General features: G+C 53.3%; 1 protein-coding gene across 9 annotated transcripts in view; it reads right to left on the reverse strand.

The window, feature by feature from the left end:
• The window catches only part of LOC119951075 (coiled-coil and C2 domain-containing protein 2A-like), a 610,180-nt gene that overhangs the window by 456,119 nt on the left and 137,380 nt on the right, over window positions 1-16,681 (reverse strand). The gene's annotated exons all lie outside the window — the stretch shown is intronic.

Here is a 16,681-nt window from a genome sequence, read left to right on the forward strand (position 1 = left end):
TGTGAGCTGCCATTGAGTGCACATCCACAAGATCATTCAAGGACACCTTATGATTACATGGCAACATAGAACATAGAACATACAGTGCAGAAGGAGACCATTCGGCCCATCAAGTCTGCACCAACCCACTTAATCCCTCACTTACACCCCATTCCCGCAACCCAATAACCCCATCCAAACCTTTTGGTCACTAAGGGCAATTTATCATGGCCAATCCACCTAGCCTGCACGTCTTTGGACTGTGGGAGGAAACCGGAGCACCCGGAGGAAACCCACACAGACACGGGGAGAACGTGCAGACTCCATACTGTAGCCACCTAAGATGGACACTGGGCTACAAAATGGAGAACTGCTAAGGCTGCAGGGAAAAACAGTCTTAGCAAGGACAAGCAGTTTGCAGGAAACTAATTAGCATTCTGCACGTACAGAAACCAGTTTGTGGCCAGGTGCAGAGTTTCAGCCAAAGGTGTAAATGGCAACAAGATCTACATAGTAATGAGGTGATCCAGATCCAGACCCCGCGCAATAGAAACATTTAAGTATCAATAGATACTTTTGAGTAGACGCCCAGACAGAACGGCACCACTGTATCCAACACAAAGAACCATAGGGACAGCCCACCCATCGAGGGACGACCCTCAGATTGGGGGGTTTAGAAGATATCGATTGGGAAAGGCCCAATCGATACATGGCAGGTAAAAGGCCCGCCCCGAAGGGGCACGGACTTCTAGGAACTATAAAAGTAGACCCCGCACATGGTTCGGTCTGCTTTGGCTCCGGCTCTGGCTGCTACTTTTGCTCCGGCTCCGCTTTGCTGATACATCGCATCCTGACTCCAGTTCCATCACCAGCCGTTGAGCCATCAGCCATCGAACTGTAAGTGCCAATACAACGATCGCTACGTGATCCAGACCTTGCTAGATCCTGACAACTTTAAGTACCTGAGAGTTGCCGACCAAGAACGGGACGAAGGCCTTGCTCCCTGACCTTGACTGTTCCTGTCTAGATAAGTATTTTAGTTGTTTAGTATTAGAAGTAAGTTAGTCTCTTTAGCGTATGCATGTGTATTTATTATATTTGTCATAATAAATATCAATCGTTTGGACTTACTAATCGGTGTACAGATTTATTACTTTGAACCTGACCTTGATATACTTGTGTGGTGTCTAAATACGGTACCTGGCGACTCCTGAGCATAATTACATACACAGAGTCATAGTAGTGTTAAGCACACGGCCTTTAAACGGAGGCGTGTTAATACACTCCAGTAAAACGAGCAACAATACAGACAGTGACCCAGCAGGGAATCGAACCTGGGACCCTGGTGCTGTGAAGCCACAGTGCTATCCACATGTTTTCAGCTACCGTGCTGCCCCAAACTTAATATTGGAAAACATCCCAAGATATTTCATTGGTACATTATCAGACAAAAATTGACAATAAACCAAAGGATGATGTCTAAAAGCTTAGTAAAGATTTTGAGGAAGGTCTTACAGCAAGAGAAAGGTGAAGAGGTAGAGAGGTTTATCGAAAGAAATCCAGAGCTTAAAGCCTAGAAAGCTGGCGGTCAATTGTGGAAAGAAGAGCGTGACATACACCTAGAAGTCCGAGATGGTTGGAAGATGAAGGAGATTACAGATATAGGGAGGCCCATGGAGGGATTAGAACACAAGGATAACATTTTTAAATTTTAAGCACTGGTGGAGCATAAGCCAATATGGTCAGTGCATACATGCAAACATATACACGAATTAGGAACTGGAGCAAGCCATTCGGCCCTTCGAGTCTACTCGGCCATTTGATAAGATCATGGCTGATCTGATTGTGGTCTACTTTCCTGTCTACCCCTATGCACATTGACTCCCTTATCAGTCAATAATCGATCTAACCTTAAAAATATTGGGTGAAATTCCCTGTTTGGGAGACTGTGGTAGTATGACTAGAGGTTCTACGGTACCTGGGAGTGTGAGCTGCTATTGGTGGAGAAGGCTCGCTGCCCATTAGCCCAAGTGTTGTCTTCTCATTGGTCGAGATGAAGGTAGCTCCGCCCACGAGGCGGAGTATAAGAACCCGTGTTTCCCAGCAGCCATTGTTCTTTCTGTACTCAAGCTGCTGGGCACACTTCTTGTCGATTAAAGCCTTCGATTCGGACTACTCCTACGTTTCTGTACTTAATGATCGCGCATCAATTTAATCTACAAGATTTTAAAGGATGGAGCTCCGCAACAAGCCAGAGTGTCTATGACTCAGCCCCCACGCAGCGAACGCAACAGCCACATTTAAGCACTGGCTGGCTTGATTCAACAGCTACCTTAGTACGGCGGAAAACGTACCGACGAAGGAGCAGAAGCTACACATCCTCCACTCGTGCGTCGGCACCACCATCTACATGCTCATCGAGGACACGACCGAACTACGATGCGGCCATGGACCTGCTCAAAGGACAGTTCATCCGGCCGGTAAATCGAGTCTACGCTCGGCACTTACTAGCCAAAAGACAGCAGATCCCAGGTGAGTCGTTGGACGATTTTTACCGTGCCCTCCTTGTACTGGGGAGGAGCTGGAGTTGCCCGCAAGTGTTGGACAGTGAACACACTGAACTCCTCATCCGAGACGCCTTTGTTGCAGGCATGCAGTCCCCACAGATCCGCTAAAGACTATTAGAAAGGGAAACGTTGAGCCTCACGGAGGCATGGGCCCTCGCTACCTCCCTAGATGTCGCAAACAGAAACGCCCGCTCGTATGAACCCGACCGCGCGCCGGCCCCCTGGGCAGCGTGGAATTCAGCCTCTCTCTCCCCCACGGACTCGGACTCCCCCCAGGCCTGCGCCACAGGGCGCCCCGAAAAACCCGCGGGGCCTCGCTGCTATTTTTGGGGCCAGGCGAAACACCCCCGACGACGTTGCCCAGCCCGATCTCCAACTTGCAAGGGCTGCGGGAAGAAAGGCCACTTTGTGGCCGTCTGCCAGGCCAAGGTGGTCGCTGCGGTCCCGGGTAGCGACCGCGGGACTCCCCCTTCTCTCTCTCCAGGGGCCCTGTGCGGCCCGTGGACCTCGCTGCCCCCATCCCCCAACGCCACGTGCGACCTCCGGGTGCTGTCATTTTGTGCCTCCAACGCCACGTGCGACCCCCGTGTGCCGCCATTTTGTGCCTCCGACACCACGTGCGGGGGACGGGCACCGTCATTTTGTACACCCCCCACCATGTGCGACCGATGGGCGCCGCCATCTTGGATCGGCTCCGAGGACCCCGCGGGTGACAATACACCGCCCGATGAAGATTCCAACTATCTGCCATTACTCGCTTCAGTCACTCTGGACCAGTCTGGACCCCGCACCCTCTACGGCAACAACGAGGATCCGGCTCAACGGGCACAAGACAACCTGCCTACTGGACTTCGGGAGCACAGAGAGTTTCGTACACCCTTCCATGGTAAGACGCTGTGCCTTCCCTGTCTACCCGGTCAAGCAAAAAATAGTCCTGGCCTCTGGCTCCCATTCAGTGGAGATCACGGGGTGTTATATAGCAGACCTCATGGTCCAGGGGAGGGAGTTTTAAAATTACAGACTCTATGTCCTCCCCCACCTCTGCGCGGCCGCACTCCTGGGGTTAGACTTCCAGTGTAGCCTCCAGAGACTCCCCTCACTGTCTGCAGCCTCGCGACCCTCAAGGTCGATCCCACATCCCTGTTTGCAAACCTCACCCCGGATTGCAAACCTGTCACCACCAGGAGCCGACGGTACAGTACCCAGGACCTGACCATCAGGTCCGAGATCCAACAGCTTATGAAGGAAGGGGTCATCGAGGCTAGTAACAGCCCCTGATGAGCACAAGTTCTGGTGGTAAAGACCAGGGAGAAGAACAGGATGGTCAAAGACTACAGTCAGACCATCAACAGGTTTACGCAGCTGGACGCGTACCCTCTCCCCCTATATCCGACCTGGTCAACAGAATCGCACAGTACAAGGTCTTTTCCACGGTGGACCTCAAGTCCGCCTACCACCAGCTCCCCATCCGCACGAGCGATCGCAAGTACACTGCGTTCGAAGCGGACGGGCGGCTCTCCCACTTTTTAAGGGTTCCCTTCGGTGTCACAAACGGGGTCTCAGTCTTCCAAAGGGAAATGGACCGAATGGTCGACCGATACGGTTTACGGGCAACCTTTCCGTATCTCGATAATGTCACCATCTGAGGCCACAATCAGCAGGACCACGACACCAAGCTCCGCAAATTCCTCCAAACCGCAAAGCTCCTGAATCTGACTTACAACAAGGACAAATGCGTGTTTAGCACTGTTGGAACCAACAATTCTACGGACACGTGCTTGTAGGATTAGAATAGCGGTTTTAATATACTCACAACAGACATTGAACTTACAGTGAACTGGCCGGCTGACCATGTGGCAGTGACATTTACACAGCAGCTTGCGGGGGAGGAGTCCTGGGCAGAGCCAAGGGATAAGCCCCCATAGAACTCGAGCATTCCCAGAGCTACTCCCCCTGGAGGACAGGTAGTGTAACGGCACTTACAATACAGACATGTATGTATAGATTACAATCCAGTGTGAATCACATTCACCACAAGCACCGACCGTCTAGCCATCCTTGGCTACGTAGCGCGAAATGGAATGAAAGGCCCCGACCCGAAACGTATGCGCCCCCTGATGGAGCTCCCCCTCCTCCATTGCCCCAAGGCCCTGAAGCGCTGCCTCAGCTTTTTCTCATATTACGCACAGTGGGTCCCCAACTACGCTGACAAAGCCCATCCCCTCACGCAAACAGTCACGTTCCCCCTGTCGATGGAGGCCCGTCAGGCCTTCAGCCGCATCAAAGCGGATATCGCAAAGGCCACGATGCGTGCATTCCCTTCTAGGGGACGCGTCCAATGTAGCTCTGGCAGCCACCCTTAACCAAGCGGGCAGACATGTTGGCTTCCTCTCCCGTAACCTCCATGCTTCCGAAATCCGCCACTCCTCGGTCGAGAAGGAAGCTCAGGCCATAGCAGAAGCTGTGCGACACTTGAGGCAGTATCTGGCCGGCAGGAGGTTCACCCTCCTCACAGACCAACGGTCGGTGGCCTTCATGTTTGACAATGCACAGAGGGGCAAGATAAAAAACAACAAGATCTTGCGGTGGAGGATCAAGTTGTCCACCTACAACTACGACATCTTGTATTGTCCTGGGAAGCTGAACGATCCTCCCGATGCCCTGTCCCGCGGCACCTGTGCCAACGCACAAGTGGACCGCCTCCGAGCCCTCCACGCGGACCTCTGCCACCCGGGGGTCACCCGCTTCTTTCACTTTGTAAAGACCCGCAACCTGCCCTACTCCATCGAGGAGGTCAGGACAGTCACTAGGAACTGCCACATCTGCGCGGAGTGCAAGCCGCACTTCTACCGCCCCGAAAAAGCGCATCTGATAAAGGCTTCCCGTCCCTTTGAAGGCCTCAACATGGACTTCAAAGGTCCCCTCCCCTCTACCAACCGGAACACGTACTTCCTCGACGTGATTGACGAGTACTCCCGCTTCCTGTTCGCCATCCCCTGCCGCGTCATGACCACACCCACCATCATAAAAGCCCTCCACACCATTTTCACCCTGTTCGGATTCCCCGCTTACATTCACAGCGATAGGGGGTCCTCCTTTATGAGTGACGAACTGCGTCAATTCCTGCTCAGCAAGGGCATTGCCTCAAGCAGGACGACCAGTTACAACCCCCGGGGTAACGGACAGGTCGAGAGGGGGAACGGTACGGTCTGGAAGACCGTCCTGCTGGCCCTACAGTCCAGAACTCTCCCAGTCCCCCGCTGGCAGGAGTTCCTCCCAGACGCCCTCCACTCAATCCGGTCACTACTTTGCACATTTACCAATCAAACACCTCATGAGCGCCTTCTTGTCTTCCCCAGGATGTCTTCCACAGGGACCCCGCTCCCGACCTGGATGGCTGCCCCCGGGCCCATCCTGATCCGGAAACACGTGCGGGCGCACAAATTGGACCCGTTGGTCAAGAGGGTCCAGCTGCTCCACGCTAACCCGCAATACGCGTATGTGGAGTACCCCGACGGCCGACAGGACACGGTCTCCCTACGGGACCTGGCACCCGCCGGATCCCCGCCATCGCCCCCGGCACCAGCCCCACCCACCCCCCTCCAACCGCAACTGATCCCTGCATGCGCTCCCCTCCCTCGCCCGCCAACCCCCTCACCCACGCCGCCTAGAGGACCAGATGCCCTCCCCACGGCCCGGCCCTCACCAGCTCCATCTAGGGGTGTGGAAACCTCCACGAGGACCGGATCATCGCTCTCGGAGTCATGGACGCCCGCATCTCCAACGCCTCCGATGAAGCTCCGCAGGTCGCAGAGGACGTCCAAGGCCCTTGATCGGCTGATCGAGTCGATATGAACTGTTAATGGACCTTTTTTTTGTTCTCTCGTTTTCCAACTCTGTAAATAATTACCATATGATAACACATCTCTGTATATAGTTACGGGCCAGTGGGCAGTCGCCGTTGGAGAGGTATAATCCCATATCACTAGTCATACTACCAGTATCTTGTCCCACCCCCACGGGACGCCCCCCACCCTCCTCCCCCAGCTTCTCAACAAGCACGCGCCCCCCCCCCCCCCCCCCCCCCCGGTTCCTTTCTCAACAAGGGGCTAATGTGGTAGTATGACTAGAGGTACTACGGTACCTGGGAGTGTGAGCTGCTATTGGTGGAGAAGGCTCGCTGCTCATTGGCCCAAGTGTTGTCTTCCCATTGGTCGAGATGAAGGTAGATCCGCCCACGACGCGGACTATAAGAACCTGTGTTTCCCAGCAGCCATCGTTCTTTCTGTACTCAAGCTGCTGGGCACACTTCTTGTAGATTAAAGCCTTCGATTCGGACTACTCCTTCGTTTCTGTGCTTATTGATCGCGCATTAGAGACCAAGGGCGCAATCAAATGGTCATGCTGCGCTTCAGAAGCAGCGTGTCGCAGCACAGTGTGGAAGCCGGCAGACCCCACCTCACAAGAACTAGCTTGATCTCGCGAAACGTTGCGATGTAAATCCCGCCCACACTTTTCGACAAATCTGCATATTAGAGCGAGACAGCTAGTCTCACTCTAATATGTAGTTTTGGGAGGTGACCAAAGCTTTGGGATCTATCCCGTTTGCCTCAGAGATGGTGGCGAGCCCCATTCAGTACTAGTCTCCATAAATTGTGGGGACAGTGATTAGATGGAACAACACTCTTGGGGGTCTCCCAGGAGATCAGAGGCCTCCAGGTGATGCCCTTTGGGCAGAGTGGCACACTTGGCGCTGCCAGTCTGGCACTGCCACGTGGGTGCCTAACCTGGCATCACCACAGAACCCAGGTGGCACTGCCAAGCTGGCAATTTTCACATGGCGGCAATCGGGCCAAGGTGCCAGGCATAGTGTGCCCTGAGTGGATTTTGGAGAGGGTGCGGGGGTGGGACCGGGGACCCCTCATAATGAGCTGGGGCTTGGGGGGTGGTTCCGTCCGGAGCTCCAGAGATCGTCTCGTTACACTGAGGAGCTCCTGCGAGCAGATCTCATCAGTGCAGAGAACAAAGCAATGTGCGGCCTCCGCCATGCGTTCCCCACTGAGGCCCCCGATCCAACCCGGGTGCCTTTCGATAGCGCTGCTAAACGTTGCCGCCAGGACTGAATTGCATGTGGTTCGCATTCCCGTTGGAGATGCTATTTCTGGAGCAATTTAAGACATGTTAATGGGCCAGCACTCTGCTGGCACAAATTACAAGCAATTCACAGCCTATCCAGACGTTCTAACTTCTAGGGCTGGAGTTAGCGCCAAAGACCCTGGCAGCTGGAGCTGTGTTTAGACACTCCACTTACCGCACACTCACTGCAGCCATGAGGATGGCTCAGAAAAGACCTGCCTCACCAAGGCCGGGAGTCCGGGATGGGCCCACAGCTGCATGCCAATGAGGAGCAACCTCCTCCCCAGCCTGCTCTCCTGAACACTGCCTGGCAGGTGGTGGCAGAGGCAGTCAGTGCTGCAAGTGTCACCAGGAGGAAACAGCTGGTGCTCTGGAGGGGTGGGGATCACTGATGAGTCCTCTGCCTTGAGAGGGACAGAGCAACAGGAGGGGTTCTGTACACCATGGTGCAGGTGCCCTCTGCTTTGGGTGAGCTCTGCAGATCCCCATCCTTCATCTGCAATGGGGCAGTGCTTCTGAGGAGTGCCAACACTTGGTGGGTGCTTGGCCCTTGATAATGTGGCTGGGGTATGAGTTTTTTCAGGCGGCCTGGGTGGGCTCCCAAATATCTGAGCATTTAGAGGACATAGGCAGTGTGAGCAGCCAGGAGCCTGTAAATGGCACCAAAGGGGTGCATTTAAAAGACAGACTGCAGCAATGGCGGTCTGTGCCAGATGACCCTGATCCCAAGGGGGACACCCTAAGTCCATAAATTTAGCACCAAGTCATTACGGCCCATGCAACCATCCCCCAGCAACCCCAACAGTTTTGAACACTTTTTCAGTGTTTTTTAACCCTCCCAGTCCCCCTCCGCTGACATGGCGCCCCAGTCCACGTTTGTAAATACGTATCGTAATTCACGCCCACAAAACTTCCGCCTGAGAGTAGTGGCGCATCACAAAAGGGCAGAGGATACTGTGGCCAACCATGCCTGTTTTGCATGCCACCAACTGCGCAGGGCACAAATCTTGTTATCGGCACCAGCGAGGAGCACAGCGTCCGAATCAGCTCCAGGCACAGACCTCGATTTTGGCTGGACGTTCAATTCTCCGCCCAATCGTGGTTCGCAGTGACAGTACATCTTATAGTGGGGAATAAAGAAATGGCAGAGAAGCTAAAATAATATTTGGGCGGAATTTCCCAGTCCCGCTATCTGTGTTTTTCATAGCAGGTGGGTACAGAAAATTCAGAATGAAGCTCAAAGTTTGAATTACGGCAGCTGGAAAACAAGTCTGAATTTTCCCCTCAACATCTTCATGGCAGGCTGATGGTAGGTTGGATTTCCGGCTAATCCACGTTGAGAACTCTATTTGCATGCATTAACATGACATGAATACTCCTTAAATACACAAGTTGCCAGAATCATTTGCTCTCCCTCAATTACATGCCATACCAATAGAAAATTAGACCAGCTTGAATCACAATTGGATGTAAGTGTCGTACAGCTTTCCAACTCCACTTCACTAGTGACTTTCAGGTGAGTGCTACCTTCAACAGTGCTACTCTAAGTTGTCAATTATACAATTGATGCCTTGCTGTGTAAGGCAAGACTAGTGGTGGTGCCTAGCGGGGTTGCTCACAGGGGCTTCCTCGGGTATGTGGCGACTTCCGGTGGGTGTTCCCCTGTCCAGGAGGACTGTCCAGTGTGTGCTGCAGGTCACAGGCAGGGCTATACTGTACCATCAGAAACCAGCTTGAGGACCTGGAAGTGGTGTGGAGAATCATTGAGGGCATGTGGAGCCTGATAGGAAAATTATAGTGGTGTCTTGTGAGAGTACCTTTAAGAAATGGGTGTTTATCGAATAGTGGATGTACCTTTAAGAAATGAGTGTTTAGTAGTACATAGAGCCCACTTAACAAGAACCCGTATGAGTAGGTTCTTCCTGGAGGTGGAGGATAGATGTGAACGGTGCCAAGTACGCCCAGCCAACCACACCCACATGTTCTGGTCTTGCCCCAGACTTGTGGAGTACTGGACAGCCTTCTTTGAGGCATTGTCCAAAGTGGTAGGGGTGACGGTGGAGCCATGCCCGAAAGTGGCGGTCTTCGGGTTCTCGGACCAGCCAGATCAATTCCTGGGGAGGAGGGCGGACGCCCTTGCCTTTGCCTCCCTGATCGCCCGCCGTAGAATCCTGTTTGGCTGGAGGTCAGCAGCACCACCCAGAGCTGCAGACTGGCTGTCCGACCTCTCGGAATCTCTCCAAATGGAGAAAATCAAATTCGCCATCCGAGGGTCAGACGATGGCTTCCACACAACGTGGGAGCCATTCACGCGACTGTTCCAGGACCTGTTTGTGGCCAACGAACAAGAGGAAGAATAGCCAGGTAGCCAAGAATCAGGGGAAAGTAGTCAAGAATCAGGGGAAAGTAGCCAAGGCATGAAAGGGAGAGATAGACCGGGAGGGAGGTGGGGGGGAGACAGCTAAACCTGAGGAAATAAAGGTGAACCACGGAGGGGGGGGGGAAACAAGAGAGGAGAACCAGCGAGGTGGGGGAGGGGGGCAGGGAAATGGGAGCCAGAAGGAAGGCACGGGATACCAAAACATGCATGACATCTCCAGGAGCGGAGAATGAGGAAAATAAAGATGGAGGACGGGAGGAGAAGCAGAGGGGAGCGCGAGACGGCAGCGAGATCCGTCCGGGAGAAGCAGGCGACAACAACACGAAACACAGCCAAGTATCGCACACTGTAATTATCTCCCCAGCACCCAAATGTATATTTGCCTCCCCAATCTCCACCCCCCCCCCCCCCCCCCCCCCCCCCCCCCCCCCCGCGCAAACAGTCGCCTACTTACGTGTTGTAAATAATTTTGCTAGGTGTACAGAGCTGCCGCTGTCGAGCTGGTGCACAATACCCTACCAGTTATTCTATTTCATTTTTTATTGTTTTTTTTTACTATGTACTATTTTCTTCTCTTTGGTATGTTTGGGTGTGCCCTTCTCTTCTATATATGTGTATATATATATATATATATGTTTCTTATCCTGTGTACATAACGGTAATTATACCTTGTTCAAAAACCCAATAAAAAACATTTATAAAAAAAAAGAAATGGTGTTTATCAGTGATGTCAGAGTGTGAGTGGAGCTGGGCTGCCTTTCAACTTTTAGTTTTGCTTTGAGTAAAGCTTGGGTATGTCTGTGTTTTTTGGTTTTGTTTTAGTGTTGGAGCTGAAGCCAGCCAAAGAAGGTGTAATTTCAATCTCTCTCTAATCTAAAGACTATCTCTTGATCATTTGGTGAATTCAGAGTGATAACTGTTTTCAGTAGTGAATTTAAACCTGATGTGCTTTTGTTAAAAGATTTTATTGTCTTATGGATGTTAAAAGGAAAGCTTAAGTATTACTTAGAATGGTGTATTCTTTGGGGGTTCTATTTGAATTGATGGTTGTTCAGATGTTCTCTGTATGTTTTAAAGAGGTTAACTGAGTTCATACAATAAACATTGTTTTGCTTTAAAAATTACTTAAAATTTTCTGTTGCACCATACCTGTAGAGTGCGCTCTCCATACCACAATCTATTAAATGTTGTGGGTCAGGTGAACTCCATGATACACTTTGGGGTTCTCTAAACCCTGGCCCATAATAAATTGGGGGCCCGAGGGGGATAAAAACGAGTTCACACTGAGGAGAGACCTTTCAACTGCACCGACTGTGCAAAGGGATTTTGTCAGTCATCCACACTGCGGACGCACCAGCACGTTCATACTGGGGAGAGACCATTTACCTGCACCAAATGTAGGAAGGGATTCATTACCTCATCCAACCTGCGGACACAGCAGCTAATGCACAAGTAATGACCATGGTTGGTTTTTTCTAAGAATCACAGCCACAACTGCTCCATGTTGGTTGGGATCTTGTTTGTATTGGATTGGCTTTGTGAACTTAAGGACAGTGACGGGTGAGCATATTGTGGGTGCTTTCCAGGTGTGGTATTACAGTTTAAGTAGGGAGTGTGTTGTGGTCAATGGCTCCTTCAGAGGCTCTGACGTTTTTTGGGGGTGGAGATGGTCACACGCAGCACCTCAGAGACTAAAAACAGACTGTTAGATTTGGCAAAAAATTGCAGTTAACATTACCTGACAAAATGCGAAAAGATGAGGTAATTGTGGCGGTGGCTAAGCATTTAAAATTGCCTGAGATACAGTTTGACTCATTGGAAATGGCAACAATTCAGTTAAAGATTAAACAAATGGAACATGAGAAAGAATGAAAGCAGCTTGAATACGAAAGAGATAGAGAGGAAAACGAAAAAGAGAGAGAAGAAAGGAAAACAGAAAGAATAGTCTGAGCAGAACAAAGAGAAAGGGAGGTACAGTTCAGGGAAAAAGAAAGAGAGAGAAAGAGATAGAGAGGAAAAAGAAAGAGAGAGAGAAAGAGAGAGAGAGGAAAAAAAGAGAGGGAGTTTGAACTTCGGAAAATGGCCATGAAACATGACAGTTAAAATTGACAGACGTAAAGGGAAATGTACAGTTGGAGGATAGTGATGAGGATAGTGAGAAAGAGCGTCATAGGCGAAGGCTTGGTGGGAATCTATTAAAATATGCCCGCACAATTCCAAGGTTTGTTGAGAAGGAGATAGAAGCCTTTTTTATTTCATTTAAGAAGGTGGCTAAACAAATGAAATGGCCACAGGAGACGTGGATATTACTTTTTTTTTAAATAATTTTTATTGGAATTATTTGAAAAATATATATCAACAGAACAATAATAATAATAACAATAATAAACACCCCCCGGCACCCGTAACAATGAATAACAATAGCCATCCAGCTCAATGAACCCCGCCATGTCATTGATCCAGGTCTCGCATCTTTCCACTGCAGCAAGATCCTCCGCCGGGCTACTAGGGACGCAAAGGCCAAAACATCGGCCTCTTTTGCCTCCTGCACTCCTGGCTCCACCCCAACCCCAAATATCGCGAGTCCCCAGCCTGGCTTGACCCTGGACCCTACCACCCTCGTCACCGTCCTCGCCACCCCCAGCCAGAATTCTCCCAGTGCCGGGCATGCCCAAAACATATGGGCATGGTTCGCTGGGCTCCCCGAGCACCTAATGCACCTGTCCTCACCCCCAAAAAACTTGCTCATCCTCGTCCCGGACATATGAGCCCTCTGCAGTACCTTGAACTGGATGAGGCTAAGCCTCGCACATGAAGAGGAGGAGTTCACCCTCTCCAGGGCGTCCGCCCATGTCCCCTCCTCAATCTGCTCCCCCAGCTCCACTTCCCACTTAGCCTTCAGCTCCTCCACCGACGCCTCCTCCACCTCCTGCATCACCTGGTAGATGTCAGACACCTTCCCATCCCCGACCCACACCCCCGAAAGCACCCTATCCCTTACCCCCCGAGGGGGCAGCGAAGGGAACCCCTCCACCTACCGCCTAGCAAACGCCTTGACCTGAAGGTACCTGAACATATTCCCCGGGGGGAGCTCAAACTTCTCCTCCAGTTCACGCAGGCTCGCAAACCTCCCGTCAATGAACAGGTCTCCCAACTTCCTAATGCCCGCCCTGTGCCACCCCAGGAACCCGCCATCAATGTTCCCTGGGACAAACCGGCGGTTCCCCCGCAGCGGGGCCTCCACCGAGCCCCCCACTTCCCCCCTGTGTCGCCTCCACTGCCCCCAAATTTTGAGGGCAGCCGCCACCACCGGGCTCGTAGTGTACCTCGTTGGAGGGAGTGGCAACGGCGCCGTTACCAGTGCCTTCAGGCTCGTGCCTCCACAGGACACCCTCTCCATCCGTTTCCATGCTGCCTCCTCCCCCTCCATTACCCACTTAGGTACCATCGAGATGTTAGCCGCCCAATAGTACCCAGAGAGGTTGGGCAGCGCCAGCCCCCCTCTATCCCTGCCCCGCTCCAAAAAGACCCTCCTTACCCTCGGAGTCCCGTGCGCCCAAACAAATCCCAGAATGCTGCTGTTCACCCGCCTAAAAAAGGCCCTCGGAATGAAAATGGGGAGGCACTGAAACAAAAACAAAAACCTCGGGAGCACCGTCATTTTAACGGACTGTACTCTACCCGCCAACGACAACGGCAGCATGTCCCACCTTTTAAACTCCTCCTCCATCTGCTCCACCAACCTAGTAAAATTAAGCTTCTGTAGAGTCCCCCAACTCCTAGCCACCTGAACCCCCAGGTACCTAAAACTCCTCACTGCCCTCTTTAGCGGGAGCCTACCAATCCTCTCCTCCTGATCTCCCGGGTGTACGACAAACAGCTCACTCTTGCCCAGGTTCAATTTATAGCCCGAGAAACTCCCAAACTCAGCAAGAATCTCCATCACCTCCGGCATTACCCCCACCAGGTCTGCTACATACAGCAGCAAGTCATCTACATACAGCGACACTCGGTACTCCTCCGCACCCCGCACCAGGCCCCTCCACCTCCCCGACTCCCTGAGAGCCATGGCAAGAGGCTCAATTGCCAACGCAAAAAGCAAGGGGGACAGGGGGCACCCCTGCCTTGTCCCACGGTGGAGCCTGAAGTACTCGGACCTCCTCCCATTTGTCGCTACACTCGCCATCGGGGCCTCGTACAGCAACCTCACCCATTTAATAAACCCCACCTCAAACCCGAACCTCTCTAACACCTCCCACAAGTACCCCCACTCAACCCTATCAAGGGCCTTCTCCGCATCCAATGCCACCACAATCTCCACCTCTCCTTCTGCCGCTGGCATCATTATCACATTTAGCAGCCTTCGCACGTTAGTGTTCAGGGGCCCCCCTTCACAAAACCCGTCTGATCTTCATGTATCACCCCCGGCACACAGTCTTCTATTCTAGTGGCCAAGATCTTGGCCAGCAACTTGGCGTCCACATTCAGCAGTGAAATTGGCCTATGTGATCCGCACTGCAAGGGGTCCTTATCTCGCTTCAGGATCAGGGAAATCAGCGCCCGTGACATTGTCGGGGGCAAAACACCCCCCTCCCATGCCTCGTTAATGGTTCGGACCAACAGGGGGCCCAACAGGTCCGCGTATTTCTTATAAAATTCAACCGGAAACCCATCCAGTCCCGGCGCCTTCCCCGACTGCATGTGGCCAATCCCTCTGACCAGCTCCTCCAACTTGATCGGCGCCCCTAGTCCCTCCACCTGCTCCTCCTGCATCCTTGGAAATCGCAGCCTGTCCAAAAAGCTCTCCATTCCCCCTCCCACCACCGGCGGCTCCGACCGGTACAGTTCCCTGTGGAAGTCCCTAAAGACCCCATTGACCTCTGCCCCGCCGCACCACATTCCCACCCCTATCCTTCACTCCACCAATCTCCCTAGCAGCGTCCCGCTTGCGAAGCTGGTGCGCCAGCATCCTACTCGCCTTCTCTCCATACTCGTAGACTGCTCCCTGCGCCTTCCTCCACTGTGTCTCCGCCTTTCTGGTGGTCAATAAATCAAACTTGGCCTGCAGGCTACGCCTCTCCCCCAGCGATCCCTCCTCCGGGGCCTCCGCGTGCCTCCTATCTACACTCAACAGCTCCCCCACCAGTCTCTCCCTCTCCTCCCCCCTCTCCCTATGGGCTCGGATGGAGATCAGCTCCCCCCTATTCATTGCCTTCAGAGCCTCCCACACCATCCCCACCCGGACCTCCCCAGTATCACTGACCTCGAGGTACCTCTCGATACATCCCCGGACCCTCCTACACACCTCCTCATCTGCCAACAACCCCACGTCCAGACGCCAAAGCGGGCGCTGGTCCCGCACCTCCCCCATCTCCAGATCCACCCAATGCGGAGCATGATCCGAAATCGCAATAGCCGAATATTTGGCCTCCTCCACCCTCGGGACCAGTCCCCTACTCAGGACAAAGAAATCAATACGGGAATAAACCCTGTGCACATGGGAGAAAAAAGAGTACTCCCGAGCCCTCGGCCTCCCAAACCTCCAGGGATCCACTCCTCCCATCTGGTCCATAAACCCCCTCAACACCTTGGCCGCCGCCGGCCTCCTGCCTGTCTTTGAACTAGAACGATCCAGTAGGGGATCCAGCACCGTATTGAAGTCCCCCCCCATGATCAGGCCCCCCACCTCCAGGCCAGGAATGCGGCCCAACATACGCCTCATGAAACCAGCATCATCCCAATTTGGGGCGTACACATTTACCAACACCACCCTCTCCCCTTGCAGCTTACCGCTCACCATCACATATCTGCCGCCACTATCAGCCACCACCTCAGACGCCTCAAACGCCACCCTCTTCCCCACCAGGATCGCCACCCCCCCGGTTCTTCGAGTCGAGCCCTGAATGGAAAACCTGCCCCACCCACCCCTTCCTCAGACAGACCTGGTCCGCCACCTTCAGGTGGGTCTCCTGGAGCATGGCCACGTCCGCCTTCAGCCCCTTCAAATGCGAAAACACTCGGGCCCGCTTAACCGGCCCATTCAACCCCTCACGTTCCACGTGATCAGCCGGATCAGGGGGCAACCCGCCCCCCTCCCCCGTCGACTAGCCATGGCCCATCGACTGCTCAGCCCTGGCCAGCACCCATTCGGCCCGTTTCCCACGGCGACAGAACCTCACCCCGAACCCCCCGACCCACGCCAGCTCCTCCCTGGCCAGCCCAGCAGCAACCCGGTATCCCCCCCCCCCCCCCCCCCCCACCCCCCAGGCTAGGACCCCTCCTAGCCGCGACGTTCTCTCCATAGTACTCCCGTGGGCCAGCTGACTTCTGCTGACCTCGGCAGTTCCCGCCCTAACTCCGACCCCTCCCCCCCTGCATCAGCTCCTTGGCACCGCTTCAGCGCGGGAAAACGGATCTGATATCCACGCCCCTTGCCACCAGCTCCACCCCCCTCGTCCCACAGCGCGGGAAACCAGAGGAAAGCCCGCGCTTTCACACTGCCCCACCCCACCCCCCCAATGCAGCTCCCAAACAGCAGTCCCAACCCATCCACCCCGTGCAAACAAAAACAGATCAACCACAAACCCCAATACCCCCTTAAGAGACAAAACCATAACCA

This window comes from Scyliorhinus canicula, chromosome 16, assembly GCF_902713615.1.
Source record: "Scyliorhinus canicula chromosome 16, sScyCan1.1, whole genome shotgun sequence".
NCBI lineage: Eukaryota > Metazoa > Chordata > Chondrichthyes > Carcharhiniformes > Scyliorhinidae > Scyliorhinus > Scyliorhinus canicula.